This window comes from Phascolarctos cinereus, unplaced genomic scaffold (genome assembly GCF_003287225.1).
Source record: "Phascolarctos cinereus isolate Bilbo 61053 unplaced genomic scaffold, phaCin_HiC Scaffold_7;HRSCAF=346, whole genome shotgun sequence".
Lineage (NCBI taxonomy): Eukaryota > Metazoa > Chordata > Mammalia > Diprotodontia > Phascolarctidae > Phascolarctos > Phascolarctos cinereus.
This window is the reverse complement of record NW_027556180.1, coordinates 192,353,198-192,373,622: the sequence shown is the minus strand read 5'-3', so window position 1 is coordinate 192,373,622 and position 20,425 is coordinate 192,353,198. Positions and strand designations below refer to the sequence as shown.

General features: G+C 35.4%; 1 pseudogene; it reads left to right on the top strand.

The window, feature by feature from the left end:
• The first annotated feature begins 4,184 nt into the window (after positions 1 to 4,184).
• Positions 4,185 to 20,425, top strand: part of LOC110197093 (RNA-binding protein Musashi homolog 2 pseudogene) — a 75,769-nt pseudogene continuing 59,528 nt past the window's right edge.

Here is a 20,425-nt window from a genome sequence, read left to right as displayed (position 1 = left end):
AATGTGTCAGGTGATTTATGATGCTTGAGTTTGTGGTTATTGAAATTAGGTTCCAGTGATTGAATGCGTTCTTTTCAGGATAACTGATTACAATTTATTGAATAGTCTGCTTTTAGAGATAGATAACAAAATACCCTATATGTTCTACTATTGTCCAAAGTTTATCAAAAAGCCAAACTTTTTTATTTTTTTAACCATTGAATGTCCTATCAAGTAGTCATGAGAGAGAGAATATATATAGGAACCATAAATTTTCTTTCATGTCCCTCTCTTTTCCACAGTAATACTCCACCTTTTTAGGAAACCTTGTTTACACCTTATAATTTAGAGACATTTCTCCAAAACAGTCAGGACCATACTGGGATTGGCTAAGAGAATAAGAGTTCCATCATTATTATTGGACTTCCATTCATGAAACCTCCAGTTTTGAAAACCCTAAAAATACATGAAATTAAAGACTAGAAAATAAGAGTCCACATTAGAACCATTTGTTTGATTCAATCCTGTCACAAAGATGTTCATTGAGCTTGTTTCGGTAAAAGCATGACAAAATATAATGGAAGAGTCCTGTTCATCTACCCAGAGTGCAAACAAGTATTTTATGAATGTTTCCTCTTTAGGCCCTATATGGTAAGACATTAATTAACTTCTGTAACAGATTGGAATTGGAATTCAAAAGACAATCCCTGGGGCAGCTAGGTGACACAATAGATAGGGCACTGGCCCTGGATTCAGGAGAACCTGAGTTCAAATCTGGCCTCAGACACATAACACTTACTAGCTGTGTGACCCTGAGCAAGTCACTTAACCCCATTGCTTAGCCAACAAAACAAAACAAAACAAACTACCCCTGGGTCAGTATTTGTCAAGTAAAGAAAGAGAATCACGTTTCCCATGAGTAAGACAATGTAGTAGTTTTCTCTGAGTAGTTCTCTCACCTGCTAGTGAGAAAACTATGGTCGCATGGTGCTATGAATTTCTATATCTGTTGTGTATCTACTTTCCTCTTTTTTTTGAAGTACTATAAGAAATGGAAACTTCAAAATTGTGAGCTTGAAAGATCAAAGGAACATAACATTTGCAGGTTCGGGAATCCATACCATAGTTTACCAGTGGCCAAACCTGGTGAAGCCCCAGTTTAGCTACAAGGAGAGAATTGTCTGACCCAGCAGTGGATCAGCCATCAACCAAGACACTTTGTCTTGCAAGAAAGGAGTTGGCTGCAACATTTTGAAGTTTCTGAAATTGTAGCAATTGATTGAAGTTTGAATTTGCTCTCCCCATGGAGTCAGGAAGTAGAGGTGAGAACACACCCAGTTGAAGGGGAATTTTGGTACTTGAGCTAGATCGTTTCTGTAAATATCCGATTGTAATAGCTAAATGATGCAAACTGATTAAATTATTATGAGAACTCAATATAATATCAATTTATGACATAAAGGAAATACTAACTATGACTAATGAGTAATAACTGGGGAAATACACTGGAATTTGGGTTCAAGCTAATAATATTTGGGAATGTCCATAGTCCCTCAGATGTCCTTCTAGAGTCCTGAGAGAGAGTAATAGCCAACAGAGCTCTAGGAAACTGACTTGCCAATCTCTGAGTATGAGTTGTGTAAAAGACTCATATTTTACATATGGACTACATGACTACATGTGATTATGTGTGTGTACACACACATGCAAATATATGATCATGCATAAATACAGTATTTTAAAGATCAAGTCAAGTTTTATATCTTACATTGCATTCCATCAATTTGTAGCAGAAGAGATACATGTGGTTGTTCTTACTTAAGAATATAGAAAAATATTCTGTTTTTCAGTGCTTCTAATTATAGCTTATATTAAACATTTGTTTTATGTAAACAGGTAAAAGTAGCAATTCAGTTCCACCTATCCTCACCCTGTTGAAATAGGCTTCTATTATAATGAACCTTGAATTTTCATCTGTCTTTGGAAAGAATTTACACATTAGTAAACTGGTGGCTTCTTGAAGTATTGAATAGAAGGCAATAAATCTGCTGTTTAAAGACCAAAAATTAAGAACTGCAATGAAGGTTATAGACCATCTAATCCAATTCACTCATTTTACAGGTACAGAAACTGAAGCCTGGAATAGTTATGAAATTTGTTTAATAAAACTCTTTAAAACTGAAGGCTGAATTAATTTAAATGCACAAACATTAGAAAACATTTTGACACTGAAATTACACAGATATTTCTAAACAATTTGCTCTTCTGAAAGAAAAAAGAGATTTACTAATGCCAAAAACCTAATTCTGCAGTGATGTGATGATAAAAATGTGTATTGATGTAGGACATTTTGACATAAAAGTCTTTCAAATGTTCTTGGAAATTTTAATTTTTTTAGCATTTCCCAGGAAACCAATGAAAAAGAATGAATATATAGATACAGTTATGCATTTTTGAAAGAATTATAGAATTAACCTCCTATGACTTAATGGTTAAAAGATCCCAAAAGAATTAAAACAAAGGATCATTTTATATCAGTACTTGCACTGAAAGATTCATACACTCTTTGGCTTGTTCCATCCCATTCCACCTCCCACATTTAGGTGAATAAGTCCCAATAAGGTGAAATAGGATAAAATATTAAAGAGCTTTGTTAAATTTTTTGTCAGTTTTTTTAAAAACCATATCCATTATTATGGTTTTAAAGACTCATCCTAACTTTTTTTGTGAATCTTATGATTTCTTAACCAATGTTAATGTGATGATATTTTTATGAATATGCTTGTTTTGACCCTTTTAGCACAGAGTAATTTTATTTGCCTTTCTGTATTTTGCAGACTGAATCTGAGCAGGTTAAACTTGGAAATGTTTTCTTATTCACTTTTCAATTGATATGTTTCATAGAAGACTCCCATATTTCTGGAAGGTGAAATCCTGAGTTAATGTGTATTTGAGACTGCAGAAAAGACACTGATGAGGCAAAATATATGCAAGGATAGTGACAGCATATGCACTGAGGACATTGGAGAACATGACATGTAAAGGTTTGCTAAAATAACTGGAATGTTTAGCCTAGAGAAAAGAAAACTTATGGAATATATGATAGCAACATTGAAACATTTACAGAACTGACAAATGAAAGATGATCTAATGTTATTCTGCTTTGCGTGGTCATGAGTAGGAGCAATAAGCAAAAATTACATAAAGAGATATTTCCATTCAATGTGAGAGGGGAAAAATTAAAAAGCTGAACTGTAAAATTATGGTGAGAATCATGGAAAGGTGTCCATATCACAGAACATCTTCAAGTGGAGAGTGGGTGATCACTTCTCATTGATGTTGTAGAGGGGTTTTCTAAGCAGATATGAGATGAACTATATAATCTATAATACTCTTTTTAAAATACAAATTTTATGTGATCTATCGTATCTTGTGAAAGTCATGACATTTGCAGTAGAACGGAATAGTTGATAATAAAACTTGTATCAGAAAAATGCAAGTATTTTGTTAATTAGATTGTCTATATATTTTTTCTATTTACAAGATTAAATAATCTTCAAACTTAATTTTAATAATGTCACTCTCATGTTCATGAACTTTGAACTTGAGATTTTAGAAGTGATAAGCTTGATTGTATAGAAACAATATAGCTATATTCTGTGGTCTTTAATGTTATATCCAGAATGCTTAGTTTAATTATGAATTAGCAGTTCATATCACTTCTTACAATATTTTCAGTGAATGGGTATGTTAAATCCTTCACTGATGGAAGGGAAAGGACTAAATGATATCTTAAGATTTCTTTCTGCTTCAGATGTGTATTTACTAATTCCTGCTGTAACTGTTTTCAGCCTAATTTTTTTTTTTGCTAACCCAGCTTTCCTCCCCATAACACATATGGCACACTACTATTTCTATATCTTCTTCAAGTTTAATTTTTTATTTGAAAAAAAATGATTGTGCATAATTACTTTAAAAAATTGCCAACTGCGTGGCAGGCAATATGCTAAGAGCAGACAACACAAAGAAATGTAAGCAAGAATCCCTGATTTCAGGGAATTCACAGTATAATGCAAAAGATAAAATGCAAAGAATTAAGTACAAAACAAGGTATACACAGGATCAAGTGAAAAGCACTAGAATTTAGAGGGATCAGTAAAATATCTCTGGAAAATGGGAATTTAGGTGGCAGAAGCCACAAAAAGATGGAGGGAAACACTGTCCTAATACAAAACAACTTATATGGTCAGGAGGAAAGGTCTGTCCAATTGGGTGAGAGTGGAGTAAAATCCAGCAAAAACCATGCCAGCACAGCCCTGACCCCAGCAAAAAAGGAACAGGCCTTGGAAGCCACTGAATCAGCAGCAGCTGCTTCTGGAGCTCTCAGCTCCCAGATGGTAAGGATGTTGAACAACTAGTGAGAAGGATATTACAGGTGCTCTTTGCTAGAACTAAGGCAGAACTCTGTTGCTTTGCTCATGCTGGGATCCGGGTTGCATCCTTAGGTGGTATCTCAGAGTGAGGAAGAACACTCAGAGTGGAGTAAAGACACTTCTCACACTTCCAAGGAAGAAATGTTCAATTGTATTGTCTCAAAGAACAAACCACAGGCTGGGGGGGTAGTGAATACCTGTTTAACATTATACCACCTTGTAAGAACTGAAAACTTACCTGATTCTAGGAGTATCTCTAAAACAATTCCACTAAACCCCTAAATCTTGGGACAGTGAAACCTCCATGCTGGAAGCAAAACCCTACTTTGACAAAGAATTAAAACTCAAGTAATAGGAACGGAAAAGGAGAAAACAGAAGAAAAAGATTCTGAGCATAGAAAGATACTATGGGGAAAAGAAAGATCAATACTCAAGCTAAGAAGGATACAATGAAGTCAAAACTTCGACATTCAATACTTCGAAGAAAAATATGAATTGGTCTCAGGCCATGGAAGAGATCAAAAAGGATTTTGAAAACCAATTATGGGGGGGCAGCCAAGATGGCAGGGTGAAAGCAGTGACTTACTTGAGCTATCCCCCAAACCCCTCCAAACACCTGTAAAAAATGGCTCTAAAGAACTTCTAAAGCAGCAGAAGCCACAAAAAGAGAGAGTGAAAAACATATCTAGCCCAAGACAACCAGGATGGTTTATCAGAAAGATATATCATGCCAGGCTTGGAGAGGAGTGCAGCTCAGTGTGAGCATGCAGGCCACAGCAAACCTGGAACAGGCTTCTGGGGAGTGAATTACAGACAGCTGTGTTGGTTTCCAGACTTGCAAACCATGAATGCCAAAGACAATTTAGAAAGTCAGTGGGAAAAGTCTGTTTTTGCAGTGAGAGAGAGAAGCCCTAAGCACAGCCATGGACTGGTGGCTGCTTCCTGAGCTTCTAGGCTACAGACTGAAGGGGAATTGAGTGGCTGATCAGAGAGGCATTGCAGGGATCTCTTTGCCAGTGCTGAAGCAGGAATCTCTTGCTTTGCCCATGCTTGGATCTTGGTCACAGTTCTGAGGGGCAGTCCTGGGGCAAGAAGGAGCCCTGGTATTGTAGAGCTTGGAGTGTCAATGGAGAGTAAATTCCCCTCACAGTTACAAGAGAGAAAAGACTGCTTACACCAGAGCTTAGCCCAGGAAAGCAGTAAACACCCAACCACTAACCATACCAACTTGGAAGAATTGAAAATTTACAGGTCTGTACAAGTATTTCTGAAAACAGATGTACAACCCCCCAAAGTTTGGGACAGTACATTTTCCACATTGGAAGTAAACTCTTACCTTAACAAAGAGTTTAAAACTCAAATAATTGTCCGGGATGATGAGAAAGCAATGTAAAAGAGTCAGAATTATTATCTTACTTTGGTGAAAAAGAAGATCGAAACATACAACCAGAAGAAACAAGAAAGCCAAAGCTCCTACATTCAAAGCTCCAAAGAAAAATATGGATCAGTCCCAGGCCTCAAGAGGGATTTTGAGAAGCAAGAAGAGAAGTATAGGGAAAACTAGGAAGAAACATAACAGTGAGGCAAGAAAATCATTTAAAAAAAGTCAACAGCTTGCTAAAGGAGACCCAAAAAAATACTAAAGAAAATAACACCTTAAAAAATGGCCCAACTCAAATGGCAAAAGAGGTCCAAAAAACCAATGAGGAGAAAAATGCCCTAAAAAGCAAAACTGGCTAAACAGAAAAGGAAGTCCAAAAGACTACTAAGAAAATATTTCCTTAAACATCAGAATAGAGCAATTGGAAGCTAGTGACTTTATGAGAAATCAAGATACTGTAAAACAAATCCAAAAGAATGAAAACATAGAAAACAATGTGAAATATCTCATTGGAAAAACAACTGACCTCTAAAATAGATCCAGAGGAGAGAATTTAAAAATTATTGGACCCTCTTAAAGCCATGATCAAAAAAAAAGCCTCGGCATCATCTCTCAAGAAATTATTAAGGAAAACTTCCCTGATATTTTAGAACCAGAGGGCAAAATAGAAATTGAAAGAAGCCACCGAATTACTCCTGACAGAGATCCCCAAAGGAAAACTCCTAGGAATATATAGCCAAATTCCAGAGTTCCCAGGTCAAGGAGAAAATATTACAAGCTGCCAGAAAGAAACAATTCAAGTATTGTGGAAACACAATCAGGATAACACAAGTTTAGCAGCTTCTACATTAAAGGACCACAGGGCATGGAATATAATATTCTGGAGGCCAAAGGATACAGGAGTACAACCAAGAATCACCTACCCAGCAAAACTGAGTATAATCCTTAAGGGGAAAAAATGGTCATTCAGTGAAATAGAGGACTTTCAAGAATTCTTGATGAAAAAACCAGAGCTGAAAAGAAAATTTGACTTTCAAATACAAGACTCAAGTGGAACATGAAGAGGTAAACTGTAAGGAGAAATTATAAGAGACTTATTAAGGTTGAACTGTTTACATTCCTGCATGGAAAGATGATATTTATAATTCATGAGACCTTTGTCAGTATTAGGGTAGTTGGAGGGAAAATATATATGCATGTAGATAGATAGATAGATAGATAGATAGAGGGCACAGGGTGAGTTGAAGATAAGGGTCATATCTGGAGAATAAAATTAAGGGTGAGAGAGGATTATACTGGAGAAAAGAAAGAGAGTAGAAGGGTAAAAAAAACAAAAAGAAAAGCTTTTACAGTGGTGGGGAAACAGGGGAAGGTGAGAGGGAATGAGTGAATCTTACTCTCATAAGATTTGGCTGAAGGAGGGAATAACATACACATTTCATTGGGTATGGAAATCTGTGTTACCTTACAGGAAAATAGGGGAAGAAGGGGACAAGAGAGCGGGGGGATGATAGAGAAGAGGGCAGATTGGGAAAGGGGGAAATCAGAAGCAAATGCTTCTGAGGAGGGATAGGTCAAAAGAAATAATAGAATAAAAGGGGGGACAGAATAGAATTAAGGGAAATAGAGTTATTTTTTCACAATATGTCTACTATGGAAGTGTTTTGCATAATTGCACATGTATAACCTATACTGAGTTGCTTGCCTTTTCAATGAGTGTGGTTAGGGAGGGAGAAAGGGAGAAAATTTGGAATGCACAGTTTTAAAAACACTTGTTTAAAAAAAATTTACGTGCAACTGGGAAATACAGGAAATGAGGTACAGAAATCTGTCCTGCCCTACAAGAAAATAGAAGGATTAGGGGACAAGCAGTGTGGGGGGGAGAGAGATAAGAGAGAGGGAAGACTACGGGAAGAGGTATTCAGAATACATGCAATCTTGGGGTTAGGGGAGAGAAGGATGGAGGTGAAAATTTGGAACTCAAAATCTTATGGAAGTAAATGCTGAAAACTTAAAACAAATAAATTTATATAAAAAAATAAAATAAAATAATAAGAAATTATCAAGGAAAACTGGCCTGATATTTTAGAAGTAGAAGGCAAAATAGAAATTGAAAGAATCCACCAATCTCCTCCTGAAAGAGATCCCCAAAGAAACTCCTAGGAATATTGTGGCCAAATTCCAGAGTTCCCAGGTAAATGAGAAAATATTGTAAGAAGCCAGAAAGAAACAATTTAAATACTGTGGAAACACAATCAGGATAACACATGTTTAGCAGCTTCTACATTAAGGGATCTCAGGGCACTGAATATAATATTCTGGAGTGCAAAGGAGGTAGAATTACAAGCAAGAATCACCTACGCAGAAAAACTGAGTATAATCCTTCAGGGGAAAAAATAGTCATTCAGTGAAATAGAGGACTTTCAAGCATTCTTGATGAAAAAACCAGAGCTGAAAAGAAAATTTGACTTTCAAATACAAGACTCAAGTGGAACATGAAGAGATAAACAGGAAAGAGAAATCATAAAAGACTTACTAAGACTGAACTGCTTACATTCCTCCATGGAAAGATGATATTTATAACTCATGAGTCCTTTGTCAGTATTAGGGTAGTGAGAGCAGAAAAATTATATGTATGTAGAGATAGATAGATAGATAGATAGATAGATAGATAGATAGATAGACAGAGGGAGAGAGAGAGACAGAGAGAGAGAGAGAGAGAGAGAGACAAAGAGAGAGAGACAGAGACAGAGAGAGAGAGAGAGAGAGAGACAGAGACAGAGACAGAGAGAGAGAGAGAGAGAGAGAGAGAGAGAGAGAGAGAGAGACAGAGAGAGAGAGAGAGAGAAGACACAGGGTGAGTTGAAGATGAAGGGGTGATATGTGGAGAATAAAATTAAGGGGTGAGAGAGGATTATACTATGAGAAGGAGAGAGGGAGAGGTAGAATGGGGTACATTATCTTGCACAAAACAGACAAGAAACGGTTCTTACAGTGGAGGGAAACAGGGGAAGGTGAGAGGAAATGAGGGAATCTTATTCTCATAGGATTTGACTTAAGGAGGTAATAACATTCACACTCAATTGGCTATGGAAATCTGTCTTACCCTACAGGAAAATAGGGGAGGAAGGGAACAAGAGAGCAGGGGGATGGTAGAGAGAAGGGCAGATTGGGAAAGGGGTAATCAGAAGGAAGTACTTCTGAGGAGGGACAGAGTCAAAAGAAAGACTAGAATAAATGGGGGGACAGGATAGGATTAAGGGAAATAGAATTAGTCTTTCACAACATTTCTACTATGGAAGTGTCTTGCATAATTGCACATGTATGGCCTGTATTGACTTGCTTGCCTTTTCAATGAGGGTGGGTGGGGTGGCAGGAAGGCAGAAAATTTGGAACCCAAATTTTAAAAAAAACATGTTTTAAAAAAAGTTTCCACATGCAAATGGGAAATAAATACAGGAAATGAGGTACAGAAATCTATTCTGCCCTACAGGAAAAAAGAAGGGGAAGGGGATAAGAAAAGGGGGGGAGATGGAAGGGATGTCAGACTAGAGAAAGGGGTGTTCAGAATGCATGCCATATTGGGGTGGGGGGAGGGTCAAGGTGGTGTGAAAATTTGGAATTCAAAATATTGCAGAGGCAAATGTTGAAAACTCAAAATATATACATTTATATTAAAGTAAAATATAAATAAATAAATAAATAAATAAATAAATAAATAAATAAGATATTTGAATATAATGAAATACCTATATGCTGTAAGAAACTACAAGTATTATAAATATAGAGAAGCATGGAAAAGCATACATGGAGTGATGCAATGTAAAATAAGCAGAACCAAGAAAACAATATACACAATGAAAAAAAAATGTAAAGAACAACCATAAAACAAATGAATGTTGCAACATTCCAAAAACAAATGGTTTCAAGTGGCTGTGGGGGAGACATTGTACCACTCATTACTACCCTTCAGCTTGAGTGTCTTTTCTCTCTCTGTGACAGTTATACTTTGCTAGACAGTGTCTTAGGGAGTCACAGGAGTTGAGATTCCAACAGTAGAGAATATTGGTAAGACCTATTTCATACATAGGGGCAAGACCTTTGTTTTACATGGGGATTATCTTGGAAGAACATAACTTTTTTCTCCTCTTTTCAAACTAAAGAATCAGATGAATAAAATATAAAAACATATATTATAGTTTTATTTTGAAGTAAAATTTTCTAACCTACTATCACTGGTTTTTCCCCTATGGTTTAAAAACATGTACTGCATCAAGACAACCTTTGGTCTTTTCAGATAATCTTATATTCAAGTACTTTCAAATTTGGGGTGATATTATTCAATCTGGTATATTTCTTACTGTTTTTGATGTGATGGTGGAAATAATTCGGTTTAACTTTAAACTTTTTTGTTTTTTAGTAATACATAAAGAGACTGAAACCTAAGCTATCTTTAATAGGAGAGCATATAAATTATTTGTACAAAATCATGGAGCATATTATTGCTCAAAAAAAAAAAAGAGTAAAGGAGAAAATATCAGTAATCATTTGCCAAAGCCAATTGCTGCTGTCAAGGTCCTCAGAAACATCAAGAAGAATGAAGTCTTTACAGAGAAATAAAAGTTCAACCAAATGTGCCCTTTGGTGTGCCAAAGGTGACCTTTCCTAACTACTTGTGTTCTTAGAATGGATTAATTTTTAAAGGATAAAGATAGATTAATGATGAAGCAATTTACTTATGCACAACATTCTCTATATATAATTAATAATGTTAAATGGGTATTGTACCTAAAGTATCTGTGAACTAACTTTACAAACCTGAAATATCTATTTTAATTTAAAAAGCAAACTCCCAACCATAGATTTTCCAGTCAGCTTTTTTTCTAAGCATTTTAAACTACAAGGTTTTAAATAACTTATTCCCCCCCTTTGTAAAGAATAAACTTTTAGAGTAAGCTTCGGATTGATACCGAAAGGAGGCAAACAATTGTCACTCATTTAGGAAGTGGCTACAATATACTATGAAGTGGAGCCGTAGCTACTCAGGTTACAAGATAATTGGAGGGAAGAGTGTCTTACTAACTTCTGTGGCAAAATACTTCACTTTCAACTTAACCAGTTTTCTGAAGGCATTTTCTTTTAGAGCTCCTTTACTTTGGTACTAACTAAAAAATTATTTAAAAACTATCATGAAGTATTTTACTCCCAAAACTTGGTGAAGAACAGGGGGTGGCTAAGCAATGGGACTCTTGTTTTTTTCCCAGTTAATTTTAAATGTCAGCAGGCTACTACTGCTGTTTGTCTCACACTTTTAGATTTGTTATTAAAGTGCATGTAGAATTACCTTATCATTAAAAGTGTAATGATTTATTCTAATGTTCTATGTCATTAGAAAGGCATAATTACCTATTTATCTTCAACAGTCATTGGAGTCAGTACTTAGCCATTGATTATTTTTTCCCTTATCCTTTATTAATGCCCTCTATCAGTTAAGGGACCTGTCTACAGTGTAAGTCACTGGGAGAGTTACAATGGATCTAAATGAATGAGAAGATATATTTCCATAGTGTTTCCTAGATAGGTAAGGGAAAAGACAATAATAATGATAGTAATAAAACTATAGTATGTAGTAGCTTTATTTCTAATATTAACTTTGAACAAGAAGGTATTGAAGTTGCATAAAGAAAAAAAGAGTGACACATTTGTACTGAGAAGAACTGGTCTACCAGGTAGACATTAGACATCTCTGTTATGGAGAACTCAATTATATGGATGATAAGATTGAGGAAATGGGGAATAGAAGTAGGCATTTTAATTTGAAATGGACCATGAAGCTGTCCCAAAGTCTCTAATACAGTAGTTTTTGTGTCTTGATTCTCTGATTGCCTAAGGAATTTGTTGCTTCCCTATTCCACTAGAGATACATCATGTATCATTTCTTTCAACTATGTTGGGGAGCAATTAAGTGCTCTAATGTTTTCTGCTTTAATAATAACTACTGTTCATGAAGGAAAGCAAAGATCATCTCTGGCTCTGTGGAAATATTTGAATTTTAGTTTTTCAAATTATTTTTTCTATCTTCTTAATTTTGAGGTTTATTTATTATACTTTGTGACTTTCCTTTAATAAAAAAAATTTATTTTAACTTCATTAGGCTTCTAAATCATAGTATATCAACACATTTTAAAACATAAGGGATTTAATTAATAAGGCTTAATTTATCAGAAAAAAGTATTCCTTTCTCATCCTTCTTGTTTAATGTTCAATTTCTTTTTGAATGTATGTAATTTTTTTTCTTCAATGTCATTTTTTAAATCAGCATATTTGTATGCAGGAATATTGGTGGTACATGCTATTTCAGTATAGTGGAAGCTCCCTTCATAACTAGAAACCATAACTTAGCTAATTAAGTGAATTGCTCATGAAAATATAACAAGCAAGATTTAGAGGTAGAATATGAACCCATGTTTTCCTGACTCCAATCTTAGCTCCCTGTTCATTATCTCCACCCACATTGCAAAAATTTTGCTGTTATCTTGTGTGAATTACAAAACCTGAGAAATATTTAATGACATAATAATCAGCTGCCTACTCTCCTTGATTGGAAAGTTTCCCTCAGGATAGTTGGTAGGAGTATATTTCTATTCATAATAGATTGATAAAAGACTACTTTAGAAACATCTAATTTATTTCTTTTTCTTCATAGTCATTAATAGTGTCTACTTTTTTTTTGATTTCCATATGATATTTAAATTTTGAGTAACATTTGGAAAACATATATGATTTGCCCCCTTAGAATTTTAGTTGATATTAGTCCTTTTAGTTATTTTTTTTTAATGTAAGTTGGGAAGTCAAGATGATGGAGTAAGAAGTAAGTCGCTCTTACCATCCCTTATTAACCTCTGCAAACTGAAAGAATATTGCCCTTGGAAAAACCCTGCAATAGCTGAACCAGAAGAAAGATGGAGTGGAGTAATCAAGCTGCTGTGGTAGCTTCAGGGATTGCTTGGGGGAAGGGGAGCAGTACATAATGGGAGGCATCCCTGAAAGCTAGCAGAAAGCCCCACCTTAGCACACCAGGGGGAGATGCTGAATCCCAGGTGGTGTAGTAGGCAAAAACCAACACCAGGACCCCTTAGTGCCTCACTATATGCAGGAGAATCAGTGGAAACTGGCTCAGAAAACCACCACATGCCTTGGTTTTCTACAGCAGTCAAGTCTCCCAGTGCCTCAGCAAAACTCTGGGAAGAGCTACAAGAAGGAAAAACATCCCAGAACAGTAAAAGAGCCATCTGAAAAGAGCCAAAGAAAGCAAAAGAAGAGAAAGGAAAGGCCGAGGTCAGCAGGCAACCTAATAGGACCAGACTACCCAATTCTACCCCTAAAGTTTCAATATTGATGATTCCTGCCCAACACCAGGTAACCTGCCAGAACCTTACAGCCTCCAACTGCCAGCAGTTGAGCCCCCAGCATGCAAAGCCAGTGACCAGGCCCCAGGCTCCCAGCACAAGAAGCTTGAGTCAGTGACCCCTACTCCCTAGCAGGAGAGTTCAATTTTTTTAAAGGCCAGGAAATAAACAAGCACCATGAGCAAATGGAAACAGAGATTCTTATTATGGGGACAGTGAAGATTAAGGCAGAAATATTGAAGAGGAAAACATTGCCAACAAACCCACATTTGGATCCTCAAAATAAATATGAACTAGCCTAAAGGTCAAAAAGTCTTCTTGGAAGAGCTCAAGAAGGATTTTAAAAGTCAAATAAGAGAGGTATAAGAGAAAATGGGAAAAGAAATGACAGGTACGTAAGAGAGAGTCAATAGTTTAGAAAAGGAAGGACAAAAATTAACTGTAGAAAACAAGTCCTTAAAAAATACAAATGGACAAACTGAAAAAAGTACACTGAAGAAATGAAGTCCTTAAAAAACAGAATTAGTGAAAGAGAAAAGGAGATATGAAAACTCACTGAGGAGACAACTCCTTAAAAAATAAAATGGGACAAAAGAAAAAGGACATAAAAAATCTAATAGAAGAAAACAATTTGTTAAAAACCAGAATTGGGCAAATAGAAGGTAATGACTCTATGAGAGAGATTGAGAATAGAAAACATTTAAAAAAATAGAGGAAAACATAAAATATCTCTTTGGCAAAACAACTGATCTCAAAAATAGATCCAGAAGAGTGAACTTAAAAATCATTGATCTACCTGAAAATTGCAATGAAAAAAAGGCAGCATTTTTCAGGAAATCATAAAGGAAAACTGCTGTGAAGTTCTACAACCAAAGGATAAAATAGCATTACAAAGAATACACCAGTTATCTCCTAAAAGGGGTCCCAAATTGAAAACTCCAAAGAATATGGTAGCCAAATTCCAATATTACTAGGTCAAACACAAAATACTGAAAGCAGGCAGAAAGAAAGAATTTAAGTATCATGAAACCACAGTGGGGATTACACAGGACCTTGCAGCTTCTACATTAAAAGATTGTAAGACATGGAATACAATATTCCATGAGACAAAGGACCTTGGATTGCAACCAAAGATCAACTACCCAGCAAAAATGAGCATAATCTTTCAGAGGGGGAGATGGACATTCACCAAAATAAGGGATGTCCAAACATTCCTGATAAAAAAACCAGATCTCAACAGAAAATTTGATCTTCAAATAGAAGACTCAAGAGAGACATAAAGAGGTAAATGAGACAAAAAAATCAAACAATGACAACAACATGTTATTAATAAAAGTAAACTGTGTATATCCCTACAAGGGAAGATGACACTTTTAACCCTGGAAAAATGTAGTTATTACAGGATTTTAAAGTGGTATACATGGGAGAGGATAGGTATAAGTTGACTTTGATGTAATGATAAAAAAAATGTAATTAAATAGGTTAAATGGATCTAAGAAAGTGGATTAATCTGCCCTAACCCATAAAATGTACTGAGAGAAAAGAAAAGTGGAGGCAGACAAAGGTAAATTATTTTACAGGAAAGGGCACAAAAACCTATTACACTAAAGGGAAAGAAGAGAGGGAGATGATCATTGTTTGAACCTTCCTCTTATCAGATGCGGCTCAAGGAGGGAATAACATAATCAGTTAGGGATAGAAATCTAACTTGCCCTAGAGGCAGTAGGAGGGAAAAGAGGAAAGAAAAGGGAGGGGTGAGAGAAGAGAGGGAAGAAGTACTAAAGGTAAAGGGGAAGACAAGGGAGGGGGCTAATAGAAGAAAGGCGGGACTGAGAGAGGTGGTGGTGAAAAATAAAACAGTATTGAGGAGGGAAAGGGAGAAAGTAGAAAGAAATGTGTAAACGGGGGGGATGGAGAGAAAGATACACATAGTAATTATAACTGTGAATATTAATGGGATGAACTCTCCCATAAAACAGATGAAGAGAGTAGAATGGATTAAAAACCATAATCTTATAATATGTTGCTCACAGGAAACACATTTGAAATAGCGGGACACACACAGGATAAAGGTAAAAGCCTGGAGTAGAATATATTTTCCTTCAACTAGAGTGAAAAAATAAAAAGCAGAGGTAGCAATCTTGCTCTTAGACAAAGCAAAAGCAAAACAGATCTTGTCAAAAGACATAAGTAAGGAAAGTACATCTTGCTAAAAAGTGCCACAGATAATGAAGTAATATAATTACTAAACATACATGCACCAAATTATATAGTATCTAAATTATTAGAGAAGTTCAGGGAGCTATTTCAGGAAGAAATAGATAGCAAAACTATACTAGTGGGGGACCTCAAACTCCCACTCTCTGAACTAGATAAATCTAACCACAAAATAAACAAGAAAAAATTTAAGGAGGTGAATAAAATATTAGAAAAGTTAGGCATGATAGAAGTCTGGAGAAAACCATATGTAATAAAGGGCCACAAAAAGAGAGACTAAAAAATAATTGGAAACTAAAAGATCTAAACATAAAAAGTGAATGGGTGAAACAACAAATCATGAAAGCAATCAATAACTTCATTCAAAGGAATGACAATAATGAGACAACATACCAAAATTTATATGATGGAGCAAAAGCAGTTTTTAAGGGAAGTTTTTTTTTTAAATCTCTACATGATTAGAAGAAAATAATAAAAAATACCACTAAAAGAGTAGAAAAAGAATAAATAAAAAATAAAATATCTGCCAAATTAGAAACACTGAAAACCAAAGGACAAATGAGTACAACTGAAATTAAGAAAATCATTGAAATAATAAATAACACTAAGACCTAGTTTTATGTTAAAAAAATTAGATAAACTTTTTATTAATAAAATTATAAAAGGAAAAAGTAAACCAAATTACCAGTATGAAAAAGAAATGGGTAAATCCAACACCATGGAAGAGGAAATTAAAATAATAATTAAGAAGAATTTTGCCCAACTGCATGCAAGTATATTTGACAATCTTAGTGAAATGGATGAATATTTACAAAAATATAAATTGCCCAGATTAACGAGCAGAGGAAGTAAAATACTTACATAATCCCATCTCATAAAAAATAAATTCAACAAGCCATTGATGAAATCCCTAGGAAAAAATCTCTATGGTCAGATAGAATTACAAGTGAATTCTATCAAACATTTAAAGAACAATTAATTCCAATAATGTATAAGCTATTTGGAAAAATAGGTGAAGGAGTCTTACCAAATTCTTATTATGATACAAATATGGTACTGATAACTAAACTGGGAAGAGTCAAAACAGAAAGATAAAATTGTAGACCAATTTCCCTAATGAATATAGATGCAAAAATTTTAAATAAAATATTAGTAAATTCATTAAAACATCTTATCACAAAAATAATACACTATAAGCAGGTGGGATTCATACCAGGAATAGAGGGCTGGTTCAGTCTTATGAAAACCATCAGTGTAATTGTCATATAAACAACATAACTAACAGAAACCACATGATCATCTGAATAGATGAAGAAAAATCTTTTTGCCAAAATATAACACCCATTCTTGTTAAAAACAGTAGAGAGCATAGGAATAAATGGAGTCTTCCTTAAAATAATTACTAGCATCTATTAAAACCTTCAGCAAGCTAGAAGCATCTCCAATAAGATCAAGGGTGAAAGAAGGATGTCCATTATCATCACTGTTTTTTTTTCCCAGTTTTGGAAGGCTTTATTGTTTTCATTTATATAAATATATATATACATATATATATGTGTGTGTGTGTGTGTGTGTATATATATATACACACACACACATATATATACATATGTATATACATACACACACATATGTGTATGTATATATATTAGTTTTTGTTTGTTTTTAATTTATGTATGTTTAGTTTTCAACATTTACTTCCACAAGATTTTGAGTTCCAAATTTTCTTCCCATCTCATCCCTCTCTCCACCCCAAAATGGCATACATTGTTTATATCCCTTCCACTAATCTGCCCTACCTTCTATTTCTTCCTCCCCCCTTTCTCTTATCCCCTTCCACTTCTATTTTACTGTAGGGCTGGTTAGATTTCTGTACCCCATTTCCCGTATTTCTTATTTCCCAGCTGCATGTGAAAACAACATTTTTAACATGTGTTTTTAAAACTTTGGGTTCTAAATTTTCTCCTTTCTCCCTCCCCACCCATCTTCATTGAGAAGGCAAGCAACTCGATACAGGTTATTCATGGGTAGTCATGCAAAACATTTCCATAGTATTCATGTTATGAAAAACATAACTATATTTTCCTTAATCCTATGCCACCCCCATTTATGCCATTCTCTCTTTTGACCCTGTCTCACCTCAGAAGTGTTTGCTTCTGATTACCCTCTTCCCCTATCTGCCCTCTCCTCTATCATCCCCCTGCTGTCTTGTCCCCTTCTCCCCTTATTTTCCTATAGGGTAAGATAGATTTTCATTCCCAATTTAATATGTATGTTATTCCCTCCTTCAGTCAAATGTGATGAGAATAAGATTCACTCATTCCCTCTTCCATTCCCCCATTTCACCTCCACTGCAAAAGCCATTTCTTGTCTGTTTTATGTGAGATAATTTACCCAATTCTACCTCTCCCTTTCTGCTTCTCCCAGAATTATCTTCTCTCACTCTTTAATTTTATTTTCCAGATATCACCCCTCCATCTTAAATTCACCCTGTGACCTCTAGCTACATATATATATATACATATATATGTATGTATGTATGTATAAATAAAAAAAAAAATTTCCCTCTGATTACCGTAACACTGACAAATGTCTCAAGAGTTACAAAAATCATCTTTCCATACAGGAATGTCAATAGTTCAACTTTAATAAGTCTCTTATGATGTCTCTTTCCTATTTACTTCTTCATATTTCACTTCAATATTGTGTTTGAAAGTCAAATTTTCTATTAAGCTCTTGTCTTTTCATCAAGAATGCTGGAAAGTCCTCTATTTCCCTGAATTTCCTTTTTTCCCCCTGAAGGATTATACTCAATTTTACTGGTTAGATGGTTCTTGATTGTAGTTCTACCTCCTTTGCCCTCCAAAATATTATATTCCATGCCCTGTAAACCATTAATGTAGAAACTGCTAAATATTGCACTATCTTGATTGTGTTTCCATAATATTTGAATTGTTTCTTTCTGTTTGCTTGCAATATTTTCTCCTTGACCTGGGAACTCTGGAATTTGGCTACAATATTCCTACAAGTTTTCCTTTGGGTATCTGAGGAGGTGATTGGTGTCTTCTTTCCATTTCTATTTTTGCCTTCTGTTTCTAAAATATCAGGGCAGTTTTCCTTGATAATTTCTTGAAAGATGATGTCTAGGCCCTTTTTTTCATCATGGCTTTCAAATAGTCCAATAATTTTTAAGTTATCTCTCCTGGATCTATTTTCCAGGTTAGCTCTTTTTTTTTTTCCAATGAGATATTTCACACTGTTTTCTGTTTTTTCATTATTTTGGATTTGTTTTACAGTGTCTTGATTTCTCATAAAGTCACTAGCTTCTAATTGCTCTATTGAAATTTTTAAGGAAGTATTTTCCTCACTAAGCTTTTGGACTTTCTTTTCCAGTTGGCTAATTTTTCTTCATAGGGCATTCTCCTCATTGGCTTTTTAACCTCTTTTGCCATTTGGATTAGGCTATTATTTAAGGTGTTATTTTGTTCAGTATTTTCTTGAATCTCCTTTAGCGGGCTGTTGACCTCTTTTTTCATCATTTTCTTGTATCATACTCATTTGTCTTCCCAGTTTTTCCTCTACTTCTCTTACTTGCTTCTCAAAATCCTTTTTGAGCTCTTCCATGGCCTGGGACTGATTCATATTTTTCTTGGAGGATTTCTATGTAGGAACTTTCACTTTGTTGTATTCTTCTGGTTGTGTATTTTGATCTTCTTTCTTACCAAAGAAAGATTCTAATATCTGACTTTTTTTGTGCCTTTGTTTGCTCCTGATCCCAGCCAACTACTTGACTTTTACATTCTTTCTTAAGGTAGGGGTCCACTTCTAGAAGAATTCCATAAGTCCCAAGCTTCTGGGTTTTTTTTTTTCTTTTCAGCTGCTTTCAGAGATCCTTCTAGGGACCAGTAAATTTTCAGTTCTTTGAAGGTGGTATGATAAGGGGCAAGGTAGTTACTCCTTTCCTGGCCTGTGCTCTGATCTATGAATGACCAGAAGCACTCTCTTCTGCCTTGTAACTGTGTGGAGAATTTCTTCTTAACCACCCCAACAACCTCCACCATGCCAGCACTCCTCCTCACCCCAGGACCACCACCCAGAACTGTGACCCATATCTAAGCACGGGCAAAGCAAGTTAATCCTCCCTTATCACCAGCAAAGAGATCTCTGTAATCCCTCTCTGACCAGCCACCTGATTCCCTCTCAGTCTGTGGCCCAGAAGCTCTGGAAGAAGCTCCTGCCGTAGGCCCATGCTTGGGGACTGGGACTGGGATCATGCTTCTCTCTCACCTCAGTCACAGAATTTTCCCACTGACCTTCTAATTTGTCTTTGGTGTTTGTGGGTTGAGAAGTCTGGAAAGTGGCACAGCTGCTCATCATTAAGTCCTCTGAGGCCTGTTCCAGGTTCACTGAGTTGTGACTTGCCTACATGCCCATGCCAAACTAAGCTCCTCTTCCAGCCCAGCATGATATAGTTTTCCAATAAACCTTCTAGGCTGTCTTGGGCTAGAAATTTGTTTCACTCTGTCCTTTTGTGGGTTCTGATGCTTTAGAAGTTGTTTAGGGCTATTTTTTACAGGTATTTGGAGAGATTTGGGAGAGCCCAATGAAGTCACTGCTTTTATTATGCCATCATGGCTCTGCCCCCCTCAGCACTGTTATTTAATATTGTACTGGAAACATTAGCTTTAGAAATAAGAGAAGAAAAAGAAATTGAAGATATTAAAATAGGCAAAGAAAAAATAGAGCTGTCACTCTTTGCAGATGATGAAATGATATACTTAGAGAAGCCTAGAAAATCAAGTAAAAAAGTATTTGAATTAATAAACAATTTCCACAAAGTGGCAGGCTAAAAAATAAACCCAAGTAAATTATTAACATTTCTATATGTCACCAACAAAGCCCAACAGCAACAGATAGGAAGAGAAATTACATTTAAAGTTATTGTAGACACCATAAAATATTTAGGAATCTACCTACTAAAACAAACCCAGTAACTATATGAACAC